A 17,697-nucleotide genomic window follows, 5' to 3' on the forward strand; every position below is an offset into this window, starting at 1 on the left:
GTCAGTAAAGGAAGCATAGTTAAAGAGTACAATGAACCTTTCAAAGAGGATGGTGTGAGGCTTCTGGGGCTTTTGGGGGGGGGTTGACTGAGCCATCCCACAGACACTCTTTTATAGGGGGGTAAAAGATTACAATGACCCTTTCAAAGACTGAGACATTCCCCGGACATCCCACCCATAACTATTTTTAAAAGGGTAAAAATGATGTGTTTAGGTCGTTAGTAAAACATGTTTTCAAAGACACCTGGGGGTCCAGGTTGTTAATTATTTTGTGTACATATAGTTCCACTGTGTGCAAGGGCCCCCTGAGATTCACAACTTCTTGACCCTTAACATTCCCAGCCAAGGGGAGACACAGAGGGAGAGAGAGATAGAGGGGGAGAAAGATTGAATTCATTGAAGGTAAATTACTTTTTCTTTCAAACATTTTATTTTATTTGAAAACTTTAATCCAGACATTTATACATACATATTACAATTATTAAAGTGTATTATGTAATATTAAATACTAAATTGTCACTGTTTTTTTACTAAAGACCTTTATATAGATCATACATATTATTACACGTAGCAACACAACATGACAGCAGCCCAAAACATGGTACAAACATTATTGGGCACAGACGAGCACAAAGGCAAGAAGGTGCCGACAACAATACATCATACAAAGCAGCCACAAGTGTCAGTAAGAGTGTCCATGATTGAGTCTTTGAATACAGAGATGGAGATAAAACTGTCCAGTTTGAGTGTTTTTTGCAGCTCGTTCCAGTCGCTAGCTGCAGCAAACTGAAAAGAGGAGCGTCCCAGGGATGTGTGTGCTTTGGGGACCTTTAACAGAATGTAACTGGCAGAACGGCTGTTGTATGTGGAGGATGAGGGCTGCTGTAGGTATCTCAGAGGGGAGTGAGGTCTTAGAGGGTTTTATAAATAAGCATCAACCAGTGCGTCTTGCGACGGGTATACAGAGATGACCAGTTTAGAGAGGAGTATAGAGTGCAGTGATGTGTCCTATAAGGAGCATTGGTGGCAAATCTGATGGCCGAATCGTAAAGAACATCTTGCCGCTCAATGTATCCTACAATGACTATATCCAACCCTACTCCATGTTTTGCCACATGCATGTATCCTACAGTCGTGGCCAAAAGTTTTGAGAATGACACAAATATTAATTTCCACAAAGTTTGCTGCTTTAGTGTCTTTAGATATTTTTGTCAGATGTTACTATGGAATACTGAAGTATAAAAACAAGCATTTCATAAGTGTCAAAGGCTTTTATTGACAATTACATGAAGTTGATGCAAAGAGTCGATATTTGCAGAGGTGACCCTTCTTTTTCAAGACCTCTGCAATCCGCCCTGGCATGCTGTCAATTAACTTCTGGGACACATCCTGACTGATGGCAGCCCATTCTTACATAATCAATGCTTGGACTTAGTCAGAATTTGTGGGTTTTTGTTTGTCCACCCGCCTCTTGAGGATTGACCACAAGTTCTCAATGGGATTAAGGTCTGGGGAGTTTCCTGGCCATGGACCCAAAATATGGATGTTTTGTTCCCCGAGCCACTTAGTTATCACTTTTTGCCATATGGCAAGGTGCTCCATCATGCTAGAAAAGTTTGTCACCAAACTGTTCCTGGATGGTTGGGAGAAGTTGCTCTCGGAGGATGTGTTGGTACCATTCTTTATTCATGGCTGTGATCTTAGGCAAAATTGTGAGTGAGCCCACTCCCTTGGCTGAGAAGCAACCCCACACATGAATGGTCTCAGGATGCTTTACTGTTGGCATGACACAGGACTGATGGTAGCGCTCACCTTGTCTTCTCCGGACAAGCTTTTTTCCAGATGCCCCAAACAATCGGAAAGGGGATTCATCAGAGAAAATGACTTTACCCCAGTCCTCAGCAGTCCAATCCCTGTACCTTTTGCAGAATATCAATCTGTCCCTGATGTTTTTCCTGGAGAGAAGTGGCTTCTTTGCTGCCCTTCTTGACACCAGGCCATCCTCCAAAAGTCTTCGCCTCAGTGTGCGTGCAGATGCACTCACACCTGCCTGCTGCCATTCCTGAGCAAGCTCTGTACTGGTGGTGCCCCGATCCCGCAGCTGAATCAACTTTAGGAGACAGTCCTGGCGCTTGCTGGACTTTCTTGGGCGCCCTGAAGCCTTCTTCACAACAATTTAAACGCTCTCCTTGAAGTTCTTGATGATCCGATAAATGGTTGATTTAGGTGGAATCTTACTGCCAGCAATATCCTTGCCTGTGAAGCCCTTGTTGTGCAAAGCAATGATGACGGCACGTGTTTCCTTGCAGGTAACCATGGTTGGACAGAGGAAGAACAATGATTCCAAGCACCACCCTCCTTTTGAAGCTTCCAGTCTGTTATTCGAACTCAATCAGCATGACAGATTGATCGCCAGCCTTGTCCTCGTCAACACTCACACCTGTGTTAACGAGAGAATCACTGACATGATGTAAGCTGATCCTTTTGTGGCAGGGCTGAAATGCAGTGGAAATGTTTTTTTTAGGATTCAGTTCATTTGCATGGCAAAGAGGGACTTTGCAATTAATTGCAATTCATCTGATCACTCTTCATAACATTCTGGGGTATATACAAATTGCCATCATACAAACTGAGGCAGCAGACTGAAAATTAATATTTGTGTCATTCTCAAAACTTTTGGCCACGACTGTACAATAACTATATTGTCGTGTCTTTAGTATCATTAAAGGTGAAGACTGTTATTTTATCAAATCAATTCTCTGTAATTATTATTACGTGATTAAACTAATCATGTAAATTTAATTAACTAGGAAGTCGGGCACCACGGAAAATGTTCAGATTACAAAGTTATAATTTTCAGAATATAACTCTTCAGATATTTTAATATCTGATCAATTAGTCTTCTAATTAATGAATTATTATTATTACCTTCGTCAGTCTCATCTGAATGTCGTAAGGTGTTGGTTATCTGCACGAACCCAGCCTTTACTATAAATCATCCATACACCAATTGGCTCAATTATTTATTTACTAACTAATTAAACAATTACAGAATATACAATACATAATAACATTATACCGTTCCTAGTGGACTAAACAAAAACAGTTGGGTTATAACACAATAGATTCAGAGAGAAGAGAAGGGGGTTTTGGAAGGAAGACTAAGGGACATTGGTCTTTATAGGACCTGGGAAGCTATTCTAAGATAAATACATATGCCACTAACGATCGCTCATTTGGAAAAGCAATGCATTGTATTTACGTGAAGCTGGTGATGTGAGGCTCTGGTTTGCCCTGTCCTTTGTGGAATCTTCTGGGGTTGTCGTGTGGTCACGTGGTCTGAGAGGTTCATCTCTCTCTCTGGAGATTCGTCCACGTCGGTCAGTGTTCTCGTACTACATTTGCTACCTTTCCAGCTGCAGTCTGTTAGGCTGTCATCGAGGACTCACTTCTTCTTGAGTGATCAATATTTCAGAGTTCATACCATTTCACTTGTAGAGAAAGCTCCCACGTTTCCTGGCCCGTATGGTTGAGAACAAGTCCTCCCGTTATTTGATACTTAAGTGAGTTTTCGTTATGTAGAGTGGATATTCAACTATCCGCAACCACAGCTCGTGCTGGGGTTTGCTTAGTCCAATGTGAATTGGGTCACGGGGGCTCTTATAGAAATGTGGAAAAAGTGTTGGTTCATCATTTTTTTCATCTTTTTTTTTATATACCTTATAACTGGAACCTCCATCAGGCGCTAGCCAGCAAACCAGCTGCTAGCTACTAGTCATTGTTAGCCACTGCTAGCGGTCTTCACCTTTAGCTCGGACACCAGCTTCAGCTCTGTCAATTCCTGCCAGTCTGCACACTGCGATATCAACCCAGAGGATATCGGACTGCTTTTCTCTACCACATCACCGGATTCCTGCCGCATGCTCTGGACGATTACACCAGATCATTGCTGCTAGCTTGCTGCAACCGAGTGGCTATTGTGGCTAACGCCTCTGTCCCGAAGCAAGCACCAGTTAGCCTTGAGCTAGCCTCGAGCTAGGCCCATCTCCCGGCCAGCCGACGAAGTAATAACAGCTAATTCTTGGGTTACAATACCTCTTTTTCCAATTGGCCTGGACCCTTTGTTGTCGACACGGAGCCCCGCCGAAGCATCACGTCTGTTCTGCCGTCGCAATCGTCCGATGTGGTTTCAATAGGCTTTTCCGTTGCGATGTCGCCGAAGACCCATCTGCTAGCCTCGGCCCGCTAGCTTTCTGAACGCCATGTCTCCCGCTCGCCTAGCGTAGTAGCGACTACCGAACGGCTCCCTGACTCACCTATTGCTGCTCATTGGACCCTATGATCACTCGGCTACACAGCTGATGCCTGCTGGACTGTTCATTAACACTGTACCTCATTTTGTTTATCTGTCGGCCCCAGCCTCGAGCTCAGGTCCTGTGTGTACCTAACTGACCCTCTGCCCATTCATCGCCATTTATCCGTTGTTGTCTTAGCTCTCCTGATCAACACCTGTGATTGCTTTATGCCTCTCTCTAATATCAGTATGCTTTGTCTACTGCTGTTTCGGTTAGTTCTTATTGTTTTATTTCACTGTAGAGCCCCCAGCCCCACCCAACATGCCTTAGATAGCTCTTTTGTCCCAACACATGTGGAGACCTCACCATGCTTAACTGGTGCCTCCAGAGACACAACCGCTCTCATCGTCACTCAATGCCTAGGTTTACCTCCACTGTACTCACATCCTACCATACCCTTGTCTGTACATTATGCCCTGAATCTATTCTACCACGCCCAGAAATCTGCTCCTTTTATTTTCTGTTCCCAATGCACTAGACGATCAGTTCTTATAGCCTTTAGCTGTACGCTCAAGGTCCTAAATGATATCTGGTGATTCTCTGATCCACCTCTACGCAGACGACACCATTCTGTATACATCTGGCCCTTCTTTGGACACTGTGCTACCAAACCTCCAAACGAGCTTCAATGCCATACAACACTCCTTCCGAGGCCTCCAACTGCTTTTAAATGCAAGTAAAACTAAGTCCATGCTCTTCAACCGATTGCTGCCCGCACCCTCCCACCTGACTAGCATCACTACTCTGGACGGTTCTGACTTAGAATATGTGGACAACTACAAATACCTAGGTGTCTGGGTAGACTGTAAACTCTCCTTCCCGACTCACATTAAGCATCTCCAATCCAAAATTAAATCTAGAATCTGCTTCGTATTTTGCAACAAAGCCTCCTTCACTCATGCTGCCAAACATACCCTCGTTAAACTGACTATCCTACCGATCTTTGACTTCGGCGATGTCATTTAAAAAATAGCCTCCAACACTCTACTCAGCAAACTGGATGTAGTCTATCACAGTGCCATCCGTTTTGTCACCAAAGCCCCATATACTACCCACCACTGCGACCTGTATGCTCTCGTTGGCTGGCCCTCACTACATATTCGTCGCCAAACACACTGGCTCCAGGTCATCTATAAGTCTATGCTAGGTAAAGCCCCACCTTATCTCAGCTCACTGGTCACCATAGCAACACCCACAAGTCACACGCACTCCAGCAAGTATATTTCACCAGTCACCCCCAAAGCCAACACTTCCTTTGGCTGCCTTTCCTTCCAGTTCTCTGCTGCCAATGACTGGAACGAATTGCAAAAGTCACTGAAGCTGGAGACTTATATCTCCCACACTAACTTTAAGCATCAGCTGTCAGAGCAGCTTACCGATCACTGCAGCTGTACACAGCCCATCTGTAGATAGCCCACCCAGCTACCCCAGTATCTCTACTTGCACATCATCATCTGCACAGTGAAATGCTTACTTACAGGCTCTAACCAATAGTGCAAAAAAGGTATTAGGTGAACAATAGGTAGGTAAAGAAATAAAAACAACAGTAAAAAGACAGGCTATATACAGTAGCGAGGCTATAAAAGTAGCGAGGCTACATACAGACACCGGTTAGTCAGGCTGATTGAGGTAGTATGTACATGTAGATATGGTTAAAGAGACTATGCATATATGATGAACAGAGAGTAGCAGTAGCGTAAAAGAGGGGGTGGTGGGTGGGACACAATGCAGATAGCCCGGTTAGCCAATGTGGGGGAGCAGTGGTTGGTCGGCCCAATTGAGGTAGTATGTACATGAATGTATAGTTATAGTGACTATGCATATATGATGAACAGAGAGTAGCAGCAGTGTAAAAAGAGGGGTTGCGGGGGAGGGGGCTGGGGGGGCTCACACTGCAAATAGTCCGGGTAGCCATTTGATTACCTGTTCAGGAGTCTTATGGCTTGGGGGTAAAAACTGTTGAGAATACTTTTTGTCCTAGACTTGTCACTCCGGTACCGCTTGCCATGCGGTAGTAGAGAGAACAGTCTATGACTGGGGTGGCTGGGGTCTTTGACAATTTTATGGCCTTCCTCTGACACCGCCTGGTGTAGAGGTCCTGGATGGCAGGCAGCTTAGCCCCAGTGAAGTACTGGGCCTTACGCACTACCCTCTGAAGTGCATTGCGGTCAGAGGCCGAGCAAATGCCGTACCAAGCAGTGATGCAACCAGTCAGGATGCTCTCGATGTTGCAGCTGTAGAACCTTTTGAGGATCTCAGGACCGATGCCAAGTCTTTTTAATTTCCTGAGGGGGAATAGGCTTTGTCGTGCCCTCTTCACGACTGTCTTGGTGTGTTTGGACCATTCTAGTTTGTTGTTGATGTGGACACCAAGGAACTTGAAGCTCTCAACCTGCTCCACTACAGCCCTGTCGATGAGAATGGGGACGTGCTCGGTCCTCCTTTTCCTGTAGTCCACAATCATCTCCTTAGTCTTGGTTACGTTGAGGGATAGGTTGTTATTCTGTCACCACCCGGCCAGGTCTCTGACCTCCTCCCTATAGGTTGCTTTGTCGTTGTCGGTGATCAGGCCTACCACTGTTGTGTTGCCTGCAAACTTAATGATGGTGTTGGAGTCGTGCCTGGCCGTGCAGTCATGGGAGTACAGGAGGGGACTGAGTACGCACCCCTGGGGTGTTGAGGATCAGCGTGGCAGATGTGTCAGGAAGTCCAGGATCCAGTTGCAGAGGGAGGTGTTTAGTCCCAGGATCCTTAGCTTAGTGATGAACTTTGAGTGTACTATGGTGTTGAACGCTGAGCTGTAGTCAATGAATAGCATTCTCACATAAGTGTTCCTTTTGTCCAGGTGGGAAAGGGCAGTGTGGAGTGCAATAGAGATTGCATCATCTGTGGATCTGTTTGGGCTGTATGCAAATTGGAGTGGGTCTAGGGTTTCTGGGATAATGGTGTTGATGTGAGCCATGTGAGTCAGTGAAGACACCTGCCAGTTGGTCAGCACATGCCTAGAGCACACGTCCTGGTAATCCTTCTGGCCCCGCAGCCTTGTGTACGTTGACCTGTTTAAAGGTCTTACTCACGTCGGCTACGGAGAGCGTGATCACACAGTCGTCCGGAACAGCTGATGCTCTCACACATGCCTCAGTGTTGCTAGCCTCGAAGCGAGCATAGAAGTGATTTAGCTCGTCTGGTAGGCTCGTGTCACTGGGCGGCTCGCGGCTGTGCTTCCCTTTGTAGTCTGTAATAGTTTGCAAGCCCTGCCACATAAGACGAGCGTCGGAGCCGATGTAGTATGATTCAATCTTAGCCCTGTATTGACGCTTTGCCTGTTTGATGGTTCATCGCAGGGCATAGTGGGATTTCTTGTAAGCTTCCGGGTTAGAGACCCTCACCTTGAAAGCGGCAGCTCTACCCTTTAGCTCAGTGCAAATGTTGCCGGTAATCCATGGCTTCTGGTTGGGGTATATACGTACAGTCACTGTGGGGACGACATCCTCGATGCACTTATTGATAAAGCCAGTGACTGATGTGGTGTACTCCTCAATGCCATCGGAAGAATCCCGGAACATGTTCCAGTCTGTGATAGCAAAACAGTCCTGTAGTTTAGCATCTGCTTCATCTGACCACTTTTTTTATAGACCGAGTCACTGATGCTTCCTGCTTTAATTTTTGCTTCTAAGCAGGAATCAGGAGGATAGAGTTGTGGTCGGATTTACCAAATGGAGGGAGAGGGAGAGCTTTGTACGTGTTTCTGTGTGTGGAGTACAGGTGATCTCAGTTGTAGTTGTAAATGAGAACTTGTTCTCAACTGGCCTACCTGGTTAAATAAAGGTGAAATAAAAAAACAAAAATTTCCAACCAATGCCTATTCACTTCGGCGTTGCCACTGAGTAAGCATATTTTACCTATGAAAAAATTCTCTCATTTTAAAGGTTAAGATCACATGATATCATTTTGCAAATATTTCCAGCTTTACTCATTCATTTTATACAAGAATTAGATGCAAGCCTCATAACTGAGGGACCTGTATGAACAGAGTTAGGGTAATGTGGCTGTATTGTCTTTCATGAGGTCACAAACTTGAAACAAAACGGACCAGGTCGTAGCTGGCTTCTCCACCGACCGTTTACACATTCTCCAAAAGAGGAATATTGTTCTATTCTCAAATTCTAGGATGTAGTAAAATTGGGCGGGAGAATCCCTTTTGTCTTACTGTGAAACTCTCTCCATACTGCATGGCCCTAGAGAGTCTCTTTACGGAATTTAAGTTAAGTTGTAAAACTCCACCCCCCGCCCCCCTCTTGTTCACATCTCTGCTAGCCAAGTCACTGAAAGGGCCAGCGTCATGACAATATCAACTCAACTCCATTTGATGCCACTGTCATGTATCCTACCATGACTATATCCAACCCAACTCCATGTGTTGTTACTATCATGTATCCTCCATGGCTGAAGCTTTGATCCAGTGGAAGAAGTATTGAGGAGCAGGGAGGTTAAAGGTCACTTCAGGATACAGCTGTAACTCTACACTATCCATAAATAATCAAGTAATGAGATTATATCGGGCCTTATCAAATCTTTTTTCTTTTTCTTTACCTAATTTCCGAAAAAAAATTTTAACCTAATTTTGTTTTCTCCATTTAGTTTTTCCAGGTTTCTGATTTGTCCGTTTTTTTGTTTATGGCTCTCAAAATTACACTGTTAGTAGAAAAAACAACATCATTGGATATTCCAAGTCCACAACAATACTTAAACCACATCAGGAGATCACTTTTGAAGTCCGAGAAAAATCTAAGACATTTTCATTTTAGGGTGTAGATACCGTTTAATTCAAGTGGCACCAGCAAGAGCTTTGCTTGGTTAGTGGTGTCTCTGTAGCACACATGTGATTGCTGTACAAATCACAACTGGATTGATGCAAATAATCATGATATCATTCTGCCAGGTAGGCATCGACTACTTTGTTGACAAGGTTTTTAGGGAAATCTTTTCCATCAATCAGAAGATGGTTGTCATTAGCATCATCGCTAACAGCTACACATAGTGGTAAACAAATGCACTCAGACAGGGGCATTTCCGGGCTGTTTCCTCTTCAGAAACTTTAAGGAAAATACAAATCACTTAGGAGAATTTAATGACAACTTGCAGGCAGTAGGTTCAGAATAACTATGCCAAAAAACGAATACAAATTATACCACTACCCAAAAGGACATTTTAGAGACTGGAAGGGCAAAGGGTCATGTGGTCTACACAGGTAGAGGCCTATCTGTCCATGTTGCCTTTAGCAAAGTGGGCACTGCTTCATGTGGCAACAGCAACACTCACCGAAATAGCCCATATGTCACTGGGTGAGAGAATATTTCATTGTTTTTGTGCAGCATTATGTAAGGTGTTGTTATGTGTTGTTAGCGATGAGCCTTGGTCAATTTAGCTACGAATAAGATGGCGCCGGAGCAGAAGGCAGACGTTTTACGTGCCCCCAACCGATTGTGTTTTTTTGGTCGCTTATCTGCGTTGTTTGTAACTTATTTTTTTACAATTTTGTACATAATGTTGCCACTACCATCTCTTATGACCGAAAATAACTTCTAGACATCAGGACTGCGATTACTCACCACGGACTAGCAGAATCCTTTTTCTTCTTTCACGACTCTGACAAGCCCGAGGATATATGGCTCACTCGGGAACAGGCCCCGACCCCAGTGATCTGCGTGAAGAGGAGGCGGAGAAAGAGAGGCCGGAGGCGATCGAATAAACCTCCACTCCCCTCAATTCTGCTAGCAAACATGCAATCTTTGGACAATAAAATGGACGAGTTATTGGGAAGATTAAACTACCAAACGGGACATTAAAAACTGTAACATATTATGCTTCACAGAGTTGTGGCTGAACGACAACAATATCAACATACAGCTGGCTGGTTATACGATGTACCGGCAGGATAGAACAGCGGCGTCTGGTAAGACAAGGGGTGGTGGTCTATGAATTTTTGTTAACAACAGCTGGTGCACGATATCTAAGGAAGTCTCGAGCTATTGCTTGCCTGAGGTGGAGTTTCAGCTGCAGACCACATTGCCTACTGAGAGAGTTTTCATCTATATTCTTTATAGCTGTTTACATACCACCACAGTCAGAGGCTGGCACTAAGATAGCATTGAATGAGCTTTATTCCGCCATAAGCAAACAAGAAAACGCTCACCCAGAGGCGGCGCTCCTAGTAGCCGGGGACTTTAATGCTGGAAAACTTAAATAAAATTTACCAAATGTTAAATGTGCAACCAGAGGGAAAGAACTCTGGACCACCTATACTCCACACACAGAGATGCATACAAAGCTCTCCCTCGCCCTCCATTTGGCAAATCTGACCATAATTCCATCCTCCTGATTCCTGCTTACAAGCAAAAATTAAAGCAGGAAGCACCAGTGACTAGATCAATAAAAAAGTGGTCAGATGAAGCAGATGCTAAGCTACAGGACTGTTTTGCTAGCACAGGCAGGAATATGTTTCGGGATTCTTCCAATGGCATTGAGGAGTACATCACATCTGTCATCAGCTGTCAGAGCAGCTTACAGATCATTGCACCTGTACATAGCTCACCTGTAAATAGCCCATCCAACTACCTCATCCCCATATTGTTATTTTTTTGTTTGTTGCTCCTTTGCACCCCAGTATCTCTACTTGCACATTCATCTTCTGCACATCTATCACTCCAGTGTTTAATTGCTAAATTGTAATTACTTTGCCACTACGGCCTATTTATTGCTTTACCTCCCTAATCTTACCTTATTTGCACACACTGTATATAGACTTTTCTATTTTGTTATTGACTGTACGTTTGTTTATTCCATGTGTAACTCTGTGTTGTTGTTTGTGCCGCACTGCTTTGCTTTATCTTGGCCAGGTCGCAGTTGTAAATGAGAACTTGTTCTCAACTGGCCTACCTGGTTAAATAAAGGTAACAAAAATCTATAAGTGCATCGATGATGTCGTCCCCACAGTGACCGTGCGTACATACCCCAACCAGAAGCCATGGAGTACAGGCGGCATCCGCACTGAGCTAAAGGCTAGAGCTGCCGCTTTCAAGGAGCGGGACTCTAACCCAGAAGCTTATAAGAAATCCTGCTATGCCCTCCGACGAACCATCAAACAGGCAAAGCATGAATACAGGACTATGGTCAAGTTGTACTATACCGGCTCTGACGCTTGTCAGATGTGGCAGGGCCTGCAAACCATTACAGACTACAGAGGGAAGCACAGCCGAGAGCTGCCCAGTGACACGAGCCTACCGGACGAGCTAAACTGCGGCCTACGCTCGCTTCGAGCCAAATAACATTGAAACATGCATGAGAGCACCAACTATACCGGAAGACTGTGTGATCACGCTCTTCGTAGCCGATGTGAGGAAGACCTTTAGACAGGTCAATATTCACAAGGCCGTGGGGCCAGACGGATTACCAGGATGTGTACTGCGAGCATGCGCTGACAAACTAGCAAGTGTCTTCACTGACATTTTGAACCTCTCCCTGTCCGAGTCTGTAATACCAACATGTTTTAAGCTGACCGCCATAGTGCCTGTGCCCAAGAACACTAAGGTAACCTGCCCAAATGACTACCGACCGGTAGCACCCACGTCTGTAGCCATGAAGTGCTTTGAAAGGCTGATCATGAACATATCAACACCACCATCCCAGAAACCCTAGACCCACTCCAATTTGCATGCCGCCCCAACAGATCCACAGATGATGCAGTTTCTATTGCACTCCACACTGCCCTTTCCCACCTGGACAAAAGGAACACCTATGTGAGAATGCTATTCATTGACTACAGCTCAGCGTTCAACACCATTGTGCCCGCAAAGCTCATCAATAAGCTAAGGACCCTGGGACTAAACACTTCCCTCTGCAACTGGATCCTGGACCTCCTGACGGGCCGCCCCCAGGTGGTGAGGGTAGGCAACAACACATCTGCCACGCTGATCTTCAATACGTGAGCCCTTCAGTGGTGCTTGTTTAGTCCCCTCCTGTACTCCCTGTTCACCCACGACTGCGTGGCCAAGCATGACTCCAACACCATCATTAAGTTTGAGCCAGGACAACAACCTCAATGTGAGCAAGACAAAAGGAGCTAATCGTGGCCTACAGAAAAGGCCGAACATTCCCCCATTCACTTCAACAGGGCTGTAGTGGAGCAGGTCGAGAGCTTCAAGTTCCTTGGTGTCCACATCACCAACAAACTATCATGGTCCAACAACACCAAGACAGTCGTGAAGAGGGCATGACAACACCTATTCCCCCTCAGGAGACTGAAAAGATTTGGCATGGGTCCTCAGATCCTCAAAAGGTTCGACAGCTGCACCACCTAGAGCATCCTGACCGGTTGCATCACCGCCTTTTATGGCAAATGCTCGGCATCTGACCATAAGGCGCTACTGAGGGTAGTGCGTACGGCCCAGTACATCACTGGGACCAAGCTTCCTGCCATCCAGGACCTATATACAAAAAAATTGTCTATGACTCCAGTCACCCAAGACTGTTCTCTCTGCTACTGCACAGCAAGCGTTACCAGAGTGCACGGTCTAGGTCCGAAAGGATCCTTAACAGCTTCTACCCCCAAGCCATAAGACTGCTGAACAATTAATCAAATGGCCACCCAGACTATTTACATTGACCCTCCCCTCCCCCTTTGTTTTGACACTGCTTCTACTCGCTGTTAATTGTCTATGCATTATCACTTTACCCCTACCTACATGTACAAATTACCTCGACTAACCTTTGAAAGTTTGAAAGTTTCTTCAAGGGCTGTTACAAAAACCATCAAGCGCTAAGATGAAACTGGCTCTCATGAGGACCGCCACAGGAAAGGAAGTCCCAGAGTTACCTCTGCTGCAGAGGATAAGTTCATTAGAGTTAGCAGCCTCAGAAATTGCAGCCCAAATAAATGCTTTACAGAGTTCAAGTAACTGACACATCTCAACATCAACTGTTCAGAGAAGACTGCGTGAATCAGGCCTTCATGGTCAAATTGCTGCAAAGAAACCACTACTAAAGGACACCAATAAGAAGAAGAGACTTGCTTGGGCCAAACAATGGACATTTGACCTGTGGAAATCTGTCCTTTGGTCTGATGAGTCCAAATGTGAGTTTTTTGATTCCAACCACTGTGAGACGCAGAGTAGGTGAAAGGATGATCTCTGCACGTGTAGTTCTCACCGTAAAGCATGCAGGAGGTGTGATGGTGTGGGGGTGCTTTGCTGGTGACACTGTCAGTGATTTTATTTAGAATTCAAGGCTCACTTAACCAGCATGACTACCACAGCATTCTATGCCCTAAACAAGGAACACAACAAACAGGTTCAAGAAAATCGGGACTATATTAAAACAATAGGAGAAGTACTACTTACAGCCACACAAAACATTGCACAAAGAGGACACGATTAGTCTGCAGAGTCAGATAATAAAGGGAACTTCATGGCAATCCTAGAAACAATAGCTAAGTATGACACAACTGTGAAAAAAAGGTTGACTTCCATTCATAATGCAAAATATACAAGCAAAGGGATTCAGAATGAGGTTCTGAGTTGTTTGGCAGACATGGTACGAACAAAAATGATAGAAGAAGTGAAAGACAGTGAGGTCTTTAGCATAATGGCAGACGAAACAAAAGATGTAAAAAAAAGGAGCAGATATCTCTAGTACTCAGGTACTATCTCAGAGGAGCTGTCCATGAGAGCTTTCTCCACTTTGAATCGGCTGATCGACTAGATGCAGCAGGGCTTACTGACAAAGTCATGGTCTTGAATACAAAAACAACTTAGTAGGCCAAGCATATGACGGTGCTTCAGTTATGAGTGGCAAGCATTCAGGTGTCCAGGCACGCATTAAAGAACAAGCAAAGCATGCCTTTTACATCCACTGCAGTGCACACTGTCTAAACTTAGTTTTAGTGGATACATTCAAAGCTGTCCCTGAGGTAGGACAGTTCTTCTCCTTACTAGAAAGACTTTACGTCTTCACATCTGGGTCATATGTGCATCAAAAAGGGCTTAGCATACAAAAAGAGATGTACCCAGGTGCACCTAGAGAGCTTCAGAGACTAAGTGACACTAGCTGGGCATGTCGATATATGACTCTACATACTATTATGGCTAGATTACCTGCCATTAAGAGAGTCCTGCAAGACAGTCCAAGAACACAATGGTGACAGATCTGTTGAGGTACAGATCTGTTGAGGCACAGATCTGTTGAGGCACAGATCTGTTGAGGCACAGATCTGTTGAGGCACAGATCTGTTGAGGCACGAGGTCTGCTTGCACAGATAGATTTACAATTCATTGTGTGCCTTGTTACACTCCCTAAAGTGTTTGGAGAAGCAAAATCTCTATCAGATATGCTACAGTCTTCATCACTTGACCTGTCAAAGGCTGTTGATTTAGTTGAAGCCTTAGTTCAAACTTTGAATGACTACAGGGATGAGTCATTTTTTGATGACCTATGGAATGAAGTGTTGAACACAGCTGAGCAATGTGATACTGCAATACACCCCCCTGCAAAACGACCAAAAAAGCTAAGCTCTCAATTTAATGGAGACGGTGTACTCAGAACAATGGGTCAGAGGTCAGATTCAGAACAAGAAAAAGGCTGTTTTCGTACAACCCTTTTCTACCCTGTTTTAGATCATATGCTCTCAATGAGCTTAACAGAAGGTTCCCTAGCAAAAACTGTGACGTAATGAATGGCATCCAAACTCTGAACCCTACAAGTGTTGTGTTTCTCAAAGAGAAGTCCCTGTTTCCATTTGCTAGAATGTATGAATCAAATATTGAGGACTTGGGGCATGAACTACATCAGTTCAGAAGACTTTTAGAAAGGAGAATACAGAGTGGCATGCAGAGACCCTCCAGTGTAGTAGAGCTGGCATTATTCATTGAGCCTTATAAAGAAGTTTTCTTTGAGCTCTTTAAACTGTGCAAGATAGCTGTTTCAATCCCTGTTAGTACTGCTTCTTGTGAACTGAGTTTTTCTGCACTAAAGCTGGTGAAAACATATCTCAGGCCCACAATGTCAGATGACAGATTAAGCAATTTAGGTGTATTAAGTATTGAGTCACGGAGGGCAAAGGCGTGAGTCTAGATGAATTTGCTGATCTTTTTGCAAAAAAAAACACAAAAACCGGAGAATACAGTTGATGTGACCTGATACTGAATATGTAATGCAAATGAAAATTATAATGGAAATGCAAATAAATTGTTGAATGATTATGAACATGGTCTTTTGCCTGCTAATGCCTGCAATGCAGTGAAGAAAACGATATGACAACAATAACGTCTAATGTAACTGGCCCCTCTAACAGTACAACTGGCCCCAGCTTGGCCCCCCCAGTTGAAATGGTCTAGAACCGCCACTGCACGTAGGAGGGCCAAGCACAGGAAGTAGCTCTTTTCATTAGTTTAGTTGGAATAGGGTCCAGTATGCAGCTTGACGGTTTAGAGGTCATGACTATTTTCGTGAATGTGTCAAGAGATACAGGATTTTAAAACTCTAGGTATTTCCATTGATCTGAGGTTCTGGCAGTTCCATGCAGACTCAGGACAACTGAGTTTTGGAGAAATACGCAGATTCAAAGAGGACTCCGTAATTTGCTTTTCTAATGATCGTGAATTAGAATAATAATTTTATTTCCATGATTCCAATAGTTCACCCAAGTGTTTTTGCTCTAAATCGCAAATCAAATCGCAATTGCAACATTTGGTAAAAAATTAGGCCTAGACTTTTTGCAACATTTGGTTAAAAATTAGGCCTAGACTGTTTCCCCATATCGTGCAGCCCTACGTGGCCATGTGGAAATTATCTCAAATTAATGCAGGAAATGCATAAAGTGATCAAAATGCAGAAAATGTATTTTTGGATGAATTGAAAGACCCATTGAAAACCGTTAGAATGCATGTGTTGTCACCCCAGGGTCACAATACTACTCATAAAGACCATTTAGAATTTAGAATGTGTGTGTTGCCACCCTAGGATCATGCACAACTCATAAAGAACATTTAGAATTTAGAATGTATGTGTTGCCACCCTAGGATCATGCACAACTCATAAAGAACATTTAGAATTTAGAATGTATGTGTTGCCACCCTAGGATCATGCACAACTCATAAAGAACATTTAGAATTTAGAATGTATGTGTTGCCACCCTAGGATCATGCACAGCTCATAAAGAACATTTAGAATTTAGAATGTATGTGTTGCCACCCTAGGATCATGCACAACTCATAAAGAACATTTAGAATTTAGAATGTATGTGTTGTCACCCGAGGGTCACAATACTACTCATAAAGACCATTTTGAATTTAGCATGTTTGTGTTGCCACGCTAGGATCACGCACTACTCATAAAGCAATTTTAGAACTTGTATTATTCAAAAACATAAAATACGGTCAAATACTGTCATACCATCATTTAAAAATTTTTCAATATCATGATATTTTGGCTATCCACAAAGTCAAAATGCCCTCCAGGCCTGGTGGTGGCAGCAGTGTACTACAACCACTGTTTACCGGAGCTTCCTGAGGAGAAAATAATAAGGCTGTATTTTGCTTGATTAACCATCCAAAAATGTTATGTGAGTAAAGTCATACATTATAAAAAAAACTTGCGACAGATGTGATGGAAACAGGTTTTCAGAAGACTGAGGTGGGTTTTCCTCTAACTTTTTACCTTGGCTTTGCTCCTTTCATATTTCTTTTGATCCTGACAAACTCCCCAGGTCCTGCCGGTGACAAGCATACCCATAACATGATGCTGCCACCACAATACTTACTGTGTGGTTAATGTGTGGTCTATCTCCAGGTCATCAGACTGTTAAATAGTCACCTCTAGCCGGCCTCCGCCCAGTACCCTGCCCTGAACTTTAGTCACTGTTACTAGCCATCTACCACCCAGTACTCCACCCTGTATTCTAGTCAAGGCTCATCCTATATAACAACTGCTTTTCACACCTTTTCTATTCTCATAACACACCATCATATACATTGCAAACAAACTGTATATATTTATATTCCAGACTCTGACATTGCTCATTCTACTATTTCTATATTTCTTCATCCTTAAAATAAATTGTGGGGATTTGCATGTATTGTATTGTTAGATATTACTGCACTGTTTCACTACACCTACGATAACATCTGAGAAATATGTGTATGAGACCAATAACATTTGATTTGATCTGGTCAGAGGTGTGCAGACAACAGACGGTGGTAGAGGTGTTTGTGGTGGAGAAGACTGTGGACTCAGTGGAGGACATCCCAGCCACTTGGCAGTGTTGACACTGCTACTTCCTACCTGACTG

The sequence above is a fragment of the Salmo salar genome, chromosome ssa02, assembly GCF_905237065.1.
Source record: "Salmo salar chromosome ssa02, Ssal_v3.1, whole genome shotgun sequence".
Taxonomy (NCBI): Eukaryota; Metazoa; Chordata; class Actinopteri; order Salmoniformes; family Salmonidae; genus Salmo; species Salmo salar.